The sequence below is a fragment of the Anastrepha obliqua genome, chromosome 1, assembly GCF_027943255.1.
Source record: "Anastrepha obliqua isolate idAnaObli1 chromosome 1, idAnaObli1_1.0, whole genome shotgun sequence".
Classification (NCBI taxonomy): domain Eukaryota; kingdom Metazoa; phylum Arthropoda; class Insecta; order Diptera; family Tephritidae; genus Anastrepha; species Anastrepha obliqua.
Window position 1 is genome coordinate 172,859,744 of NC_072892.1, and position 8,393 is coordinate 172,868,136.

Genomic DNA, 8,393 nt, shown 5'->3' on the forward strand with positions numbered 1-8,393 from the left:
AAAAAGTAATATTATTATTATTAGAAGGCCATTACGCACTGCGACCATAGCTGATCTATTGTGAAAGGCCTATTTTTGTAACCCTAGAGTTTTAGGCTTTTTAAAAATTTTAGCACAATTTTAGGTTTGTTGTTAAAGATTGCATGGAGATACTACGATACCACCAAGGAGATGAAGTCTCTGTCTGCCCAACGCAGGACATTCACAAAGCACATGTTCTGAGCTTTCTATGTCCATTTCGCAAAAGTGGCAGTCATTGGTCTCAGATAGACCAATATTATTTAGATGATACCTCAGGCTGCAGTGACCTGTACGATGTCCTGTTAAAAGACGCAGATCTACTCTGCTTAGTGAGAGTAGCTTGTCAGATATTCCTTTGTTGGGACTTTGGCTTGACGCTGACCGGTACAGTTTAGCCAGTGTGCAGCAAATTTTCTTTCTTCCCATTTCCTAAGGAATTTATTAATGTGGCTTTTTGTGAGTCCACAGAAAGGCTCAGGACCAGTAAGTTGCATATTTGCTCCTGGTTTTGCAGGGTCGTCAGCCATTTCATTTCCCTCATGTCCTTCATGTCCCGGAATCCAGCCTAGTGTTACTATGTTGAGGTTTCCTAACGTGTTGAGAAGGTTTAGGCAGTCATTTACCAATTTAGAGGTGATAGTTGTTGATAGAAGGGCTTTTAAAAAAAGCAGGATAAAGTGATCGTCCAACTTTTTAAGCGGGACCCTGCTTTGCGACTACGCCAAGCTCGATCAGTTCTTGCTAAAAAGGGAATAGATGTGAGTATCAATACCATCGAAAGTATGCGAAAAGGTACTTAAAGGTACTAGTTAGTATAACTCTTTGTTTCTTAAATAAAATTTTAAAATAATTACTAAAAATGGGACATGGAAAACATTGCACGCCGGAGAAAAGAGCTCTTATATACCGGAAAAAGGTATGCAGAAATAGCTGAAATGATAATGTGCCCTCGAAAAATGGTTTATAATGCTCTTAATTTAGTTAAATTTAGTTAAGAAAGATTCATCCTATCTAAGCAAAAAAAAAGGAAAGAAAACTAAAGCCGCGAAAAACTGATGTTAATGTGGATAGAGCTATAATACGCAAGAGCAAAGTAGATCCTTTTAAGTCGGCACGACAAATAATGCTTGAAATAAACCAAGAATCTGGTATACAGGTGTCTAGAAAGTTTGTAGGAAGGCGACTTAACGAAGCCCAGTTATTTGGCCGCATAAGCAGAAAAAACTCCTCTCAAAAAGACATATCAAACACCGACTTGCCTTTGCAAAAGCCCACAAAGACAAATCTATTCAGTTTTGGAAAAACGTACTTTGGACCGACGAAACCAAAATAAATAGGATGGGGCCAGATGGGAAAACTATTGTACGTTGTCCAAAAATTCAAGCGCTAAATTCTAAGTTCACAAAAAAGACGATCAAACACGGCGGCGAAAGCATCATGGTTTGTGGAGCTTTTTCCTGGCATGGTGTTGCGCCGATTGTTCGCGTGGTTGGTAAAATGGATAGATTTCAGTATCTGGATATACTCCAGAATAAAATGGAGCCATTTGTGTTTGAGTTTATGCCATTAAATTGGACATTTATGCAGGACAATGATCCAAGGCATACTACAAAGACAGTGAGGCAATGGATCAGAAGAGAAAAAATTAATGTACGGGATTGGCCGCAGCAGAGCCCTTTTTCCAATGCAATAGAAAATTTGTGGAATGATGTTAAGGTCAAAATCGCCAAGAAAAATTTTAAAAATGTTGATGATGATTTGACGGCTTGAAGAAATAATCAGAAGCGGTGGATATAGTACAAAATACTAATCTGGTAAAACAATATTATAACTTAACTATCTGATTTGTTTACTATTTTTTCCTTTATTTGGAATTTTTTAGGATGTGCTATTTATGTGTTCAGGAGGTTTCGTGAGTTATCAACGTTCTCGTAAATTAAATCAGAACTGAAATTAATTTCAACCATTTTTTGTTTTTTTTTTGTTTTAAAGTTGAAGTAAATTAGTTTTTTATTTTTTATGTTGCTTTTTCCCCAATAGAAAATAATTATTTAAAAACATATTCAACTCTTTGTTTTCAAAGTCTAAATGTGCTATTTACATGACCATGGTTGTAGCTTTCTGAACCCTGAGCGATCCGGCGAACCTTATTCGCAATCTACATTTGGAAGAAATTAATTTAAAACTGAAAAAGCATTTCACCAAATTATGAAAATAGCCGTCACTGCAAATGTGAAAAGTTCTACTGTCGCTCGAATATTGGTAAGCAGCCCATTTTTACATTTTCTTCTACTTAGCACAAATCATAAATATTAGATCTTATCTGTCACAAATCGGTGACTCGCAGCATACGCAAATAATTGAAATAATTGCACGTAGGTGGGCGTAACGCTGGCGATTTCAAATTCATAATTAAAAATTACTGACATAAAAAAAACAAAAACAAAAACCAAACAAAAGAGGCGTGCGGCTACGCTTAATTTGCATGCAAAACAAGTTCAAATACTTTGCGCTTTGAACATTCGAACGACAATGCCGCCGGTATGCACACCCAACGCTCAGGATGATGAGTCACAATGCGCGCAAAAATCGACCGCTAACGATCGAACGGCTCGAGCAGTAAAAGGCATGGCACGAAGTAGTGGCGCAGTCCACCGAGAAGTACAATGCTCTCGAACAAAGTAAAAACAAAACGAGGGAGAAAATTAGCAACAAAACTACGCTATCGAACGTATTGTAGTTAGTTGTCACTCAAAGCAAGGAAAAGATGTCACTCAATGGTGACGAGATCGGCGACCAATCGGGCTGCAGCACCTGTGCAAGATCACTTAGTTTTCCGGTCATAATCGAGTGAGTGAAAATGGCAAAATGTCGTTGCTTAGTGCTTGAGTGTGACGGAAAGAATTTGTAATGGCTTATACATACATATATTTTTTAGAGCGGGAAATGGGTGAGTGAAAGTGGGTAATGTCCAGGGAACAAATTACAATGGTGTTGTTAATTAATAAAAATAAATTATATAGTATTTGTAGCCGCACAGGGCGTACTACTACATGCTTTTGTATACATATGCATATACACACTTTCATTTTTCTGCAGTACCGGAAATATTTGAAATGCCCGCCATTTATTCTTAATTTTTTAATCGATTATCCAGAATGCGAATTAAACTGCTTCACTTTTCAGCGCAAATCACATAACATTATAATTACTTGCTTGACATCAATCAAGTAATTTATCCAATAGGGGCATAATATAATTTTAGCAGACTTCGAACAAATTTTCAAATTGCGGAAATTTACTTTGAAAGCAGACAGGGCTTGGTGAACTTGTTCACGGATGGCTTGAAATTGGAAGGAAGGGTTATCGAAGGAGTATGCTGCGAAGAGCCGTCCATCAGACTCAAATTCAGGTTACCGGATCACTGCAGTGTGTTCTAAGCAGATGTATCCGCAATCAAAAACAAAAAACAAATTATTAGCTACCCACTTGCGAAATAACTGTTAAGAAATATTAAATATTTAATCCGATAACCAAGCGGCAATTAGGGCCCTGGGCCTGGTTTCACTTTAGATCGCATCCGAATTCTTTCACATAAAGCCCATTTGGGTACTTGGTCATAGTGACATTGCGGCAAACTGCTGGTCAGACAAGGGACCTGTTAAATAGTTTTCCCGCGAAAGGAGAGGATTGGAATCACCTTGAAAGCTTGTACGCTATTTTTGCAACGATGGGCTTCGCGTCAGCTCAGCGAACACTAAGCAAGTACACAAATTTATAAGGTCGAAAAATCCTTCTGGCCACATGTGAATCGGAGGCGTTCGAGATATCTTCTGAGGATGACAAAATCTTACCTCGCAAACATCGTGGGCATCCTCATGGGTCACTCCCCGCGAGGTATGCATTTCGTAAGACCTAGAATTTCCTCGAGTCCTTTTTGCATCAACTGCATGGATAATGCTTTGTAATCATCTCAGCAGAGACGGATCACCGCAAAATTCGTTTGGGTTTATGGCTATGACGTGGAAACTAAAGCTCAATCATCTCAATGGAAGCTGCCGCACAAACCAAGCCCGAAGAAAGCGCCCCAAATGTAAAAGTTTTGCTTACCGTTTTCTTCGCAAGGCTAATTGCAGGGGCGTTGTGCATTATGAGTTCTTGCCACAGAGTAAACGGTCAATAAGGAATATTATCTGCAAGTTATACGCAATTTGCACGAAGCAATCCGCCAGAAATGCCCGAATTTGTGGAAGAACAAAAATTGGCTCTTGCAACACGATAACGCCCCTGCTCACACATCGTTGCTTGTGCGCTACTTTTTGGCCAAAAACAACACACTAATAATGTCACAGCCATCGTATTCCCCAGATCTGGCGCCCTGTGACTTTTTCTTGTTCCCGAAACTGAAGAAGCCCATGAAAGGACGACGCTACGCTACCATTGTCGAGATAAAGACGGCATCGAAGGAGGAGCTGAACAAGATAAAAAAAATTAATTTTTTGTGCATAATATATCATGGGGATTTCTTTGAAGGGGACAAAATGGATATTAATGAATAAATAAATAATTTTTGAAAAAACACAAAATTCGCGATACTTTTTGAACACACCTCGTATTAATCTGAAACAAAAAACCAAAAAAATTATTAATCAGTATGACTGTAGTTATGTCCCGTACTAGAATAAAAAAAATGATAAAAATGTCGCGGTTTAGGATTTGACTCTGTAAAAACCGACTTTTCTTTTCAGTTTTTTAATAAAAAAAAAAACGAAATAAGATAATTGAAATAATAATATGATTCTAGTACGGGCGATAGCCATTGACGTTGTGAACCACATATTAGCATAGTACATGAATCATAAAAGGGAAGTTGTGAAACATATAACTGTAATCGGACAGCCAACAGTGGCGTGATCTCGATGCCTTTATGTACATAGGAAGAAATGTGTACAGCTATGTTAAGCAGGTGAATAATATAATACGTACATACATTAGTAAATATATTAATAAATACAGGGTACATAATAACATAATAACACATAACTCCTCCACGGATTAGATAAGAGTTCTCCTGGACTCTAATTCTAGACTTTTATTAATACAATATATTCTGAAGAAATTCATTTAATTAGTTGGAGGCATACACAAATATGTTTTTACAATTAATCCAAATTTGAAAATAACAAAATATATTATTCTTTTAGCATAATTAAATTTTTTTTTTTTATGGATTTTCTAGACGGTTAGATGAATATTTAAATGGTCGTTTAATGTTAGATACATGAATATTTCTTAATGGCAGTATTCTATAATAGGGTTGGTCTTTATGCCTAACTCTTTTATAATTTTTAACTGGGCCTGTTATTCGTTTTTCTACATAAGTTTCTCTGCTCATTTTTCTTTTATTTATTAAGTTTTCTTTAATTTTTCTTGTTCTTTCACACAAAACAGCTGCATCTACCACATCCCTGGCTTCTTTAGGGGTACATTTTAAAGTTGTATGATATCGGTTATTATAAGTATTTATAGCAACCTGCATCTTCATATTTATAGTAAGATCTTTATCCTCGATACCTGTTATTAATTCAATAAGAGTTGAGTGTAATCTTTCTATGTCGCCATTGCCAGTGTGTGAGTTGGGTTTTGTCAAATGCACAACTACATTTTCCTCTTTTAAACATTCAAGCAACTGTTCTGCCCTGAACTCGTTATCCATTATAATTTTTTTCGGTTTACCAAATTTAGCAAAGTGTTCTAAAATTAAAGTTTTCTTCGTTTGCCAATTTCTATTTCCTATATCATAAGCTGCGGCAAACTTTGTCAATTTGTCTATAGTTGTTACGAATGAATGTTTTTTGATGTGGAATATATCTAAATGAATGACTTCGTTTTTTTCAGCTGGCGTTTCTGTTTCTTCTACTTTACAGGATACCTGTCATATTTTATTTCCTGCCATTTCTGACAATTATTAATTATTAAATGAATGTGCTCTCTTAATTTTGGAAATTATATTTTATTTTTCAGACTATTGTAACACTCGTTAATACCGCTGTGTAGAGATTCTTCGGTATGGTATAATGATATTTGTTTATGTAAGTCGTCTTCGTTCAGTATCTCGTGCAACGTAGTGTACATTTTACAAACTTGGTTGTGCTGGTGGAAAAAGTGGAAATCAAAAGAAGTTGGATTTTATGGTAATCCCTGTCCGATACGTCTGCAAAAATGCCAATTATTCCTGGTTTGATGTGGCACTTTAACAAGTCTTTTATATAGTCTTCATTTCCTAAAGGATTAATTTCAATGATTTTTCTATCATTAATTGTTTGAATTTCTTTTTCAATATTATATCAAAATAAGCTGCAGTTTATATTTGTTCATAATTTCTTCTTTTATTCGTATCCACTGTCTTGATTCTTCCACTTCAGTACTCGATATTTGCGTATTAGACTCGGTTTCATTATTGTTTCGTATTTTTTCCGCATTAGTCAACCTGCTAAGATAATCAGCTACCTTATTTTCATGCCCTTTTAAATATTCTATCTCGAAGTTGTACTTCTGAAGTTTTAACAGCCACCTTTGATGTCTTTGTGAGAATTCCTTACCCTTGTATTTGTCGTTCATGTATTTGATCGGTAAATGATCTGTCCGAATTTTAAATTTATTTCCATGTAAATAAGGTCTAAAGTAATTCACTGAATAAACAATTGCCAAAAACTCTTTATCTGTTGTGCTATAACTCTTTTCGTGTTTGTTTAAAGTCCGCGATACATAACATATTGGGTGACCCTGTTGCGATAACACTGGGCCAATAGCATAATCGCTGGCATCGGCTGTTACAACAAACTGCTTGTCAAACTCTGGATACTTCAATATTGGATGAGTTGTTATAAGATTTTTCAGCTTTTCAAACGCCGTTATATATTGAGGATCACAGCTATTAATTTTATTATTTTTGTGAAGGTATTTGATCATTGGATAGGCCACACTAGCGTAGTTTCGAATAAATTTTCTATAGAAACCTGTCGTTCCTAAAAAACCCCTTAATGGTTTCTCTGTTTTGGGTAATGGTATTTCCTGAATTGTTCTTACTTTTTCCGGATTTGGCTTCATTCCTTCTTTTGTGAGAATATGCCCCAAAAATGATGTACTTTTTTCATAAAACTACATTTATCGGACTGAATTTTTAGATTGTGCTGTTGCAGTTTATAAAATATTTTACTTAACGATATTTCATGTTCCTCTAAGGTGGTAGAAAAAATAAGTATATCGTCAAGATATACGACGCAAATCTTGTTAATATAATATATTCTCTCAAAATATCGTTCATAAGCCTCTGAAAAGTTGCCGGCGTGTTCTTTAAGCCAAACGGCATTCGAACGTATTCATAGAGGCCTGCGGGGGGTGACAAACGCAGTTTTTTCTATATCCTTTTTGGCTAACAAAATTTGATGATATCCCTTTGCCAAATCGATGGCGGTGAAATACTGCGCTTTTCCCAGCTTGTCTAAAATACTGTCTATTTTTGGCAAGGGGTATTTATCAACAACAATTCTATACCTTTGGACTCCTGAGCTATCTAATTTTTTTGGGACGACTATTATAGGAGAGCTATACCGACTTTTGCTTTTTCTAATAATGCCTCGAGCTTCCATTTCTTTCATTTGACGTCTCACTTCTGCTTCGTGCTTGGGTGGATAGCGACATAATTTTGAATTTATTGGCTTGTCTGTCGTAGTATTTATTTAATGTGTAATTGTTGTTGTACTCGTCAGTATGTCATTTTCTTTGTAAAGTAATTTGTTATATTTCTTCAATAACCTTTCAATAACTTCTTTCTCTTTTTTGTTTAAATCATCTAGTTGTTCCTTTTGTATTTTGCATTCTTCTAAAACATTGACTTCAAATTCTTTTAATATAAAATATAAAGTAGCTAAATTAGTTAAGAGTATTAGCTGATCTTTTAGAACGATTTTTTCTTTATTATTTACAACAAAATCCATACCTAATAAAAGATCATATGGCTTATCCATTGATATCGCAAGCCATTTCATTCTAGAACTGCAGGGGTATTGAAACTCTTTTGGGCATTTAGTAGACACTGTTTTGTTAAATTTACGTACTCTACCCTCTATCGTATTTATTGATGTTGTGGTTTCTGTTAATATTTTGTATTTATTTTCTCCTATTTTGTTGGTATTTAGTAAACTTACAGTGGACCCTGTATCTAATAACGCAAGATTTTCTTGGTTTTCGATTGTTAGTTTAAGTAATATTTTATTACGGTCCGAGGCTAGTTGATAAAAAAAATTTCTTCAGTTGTATTTGTTTCAAATGGGGTTTGACTGATAACATCTACCTCCATCGGTTCGCTT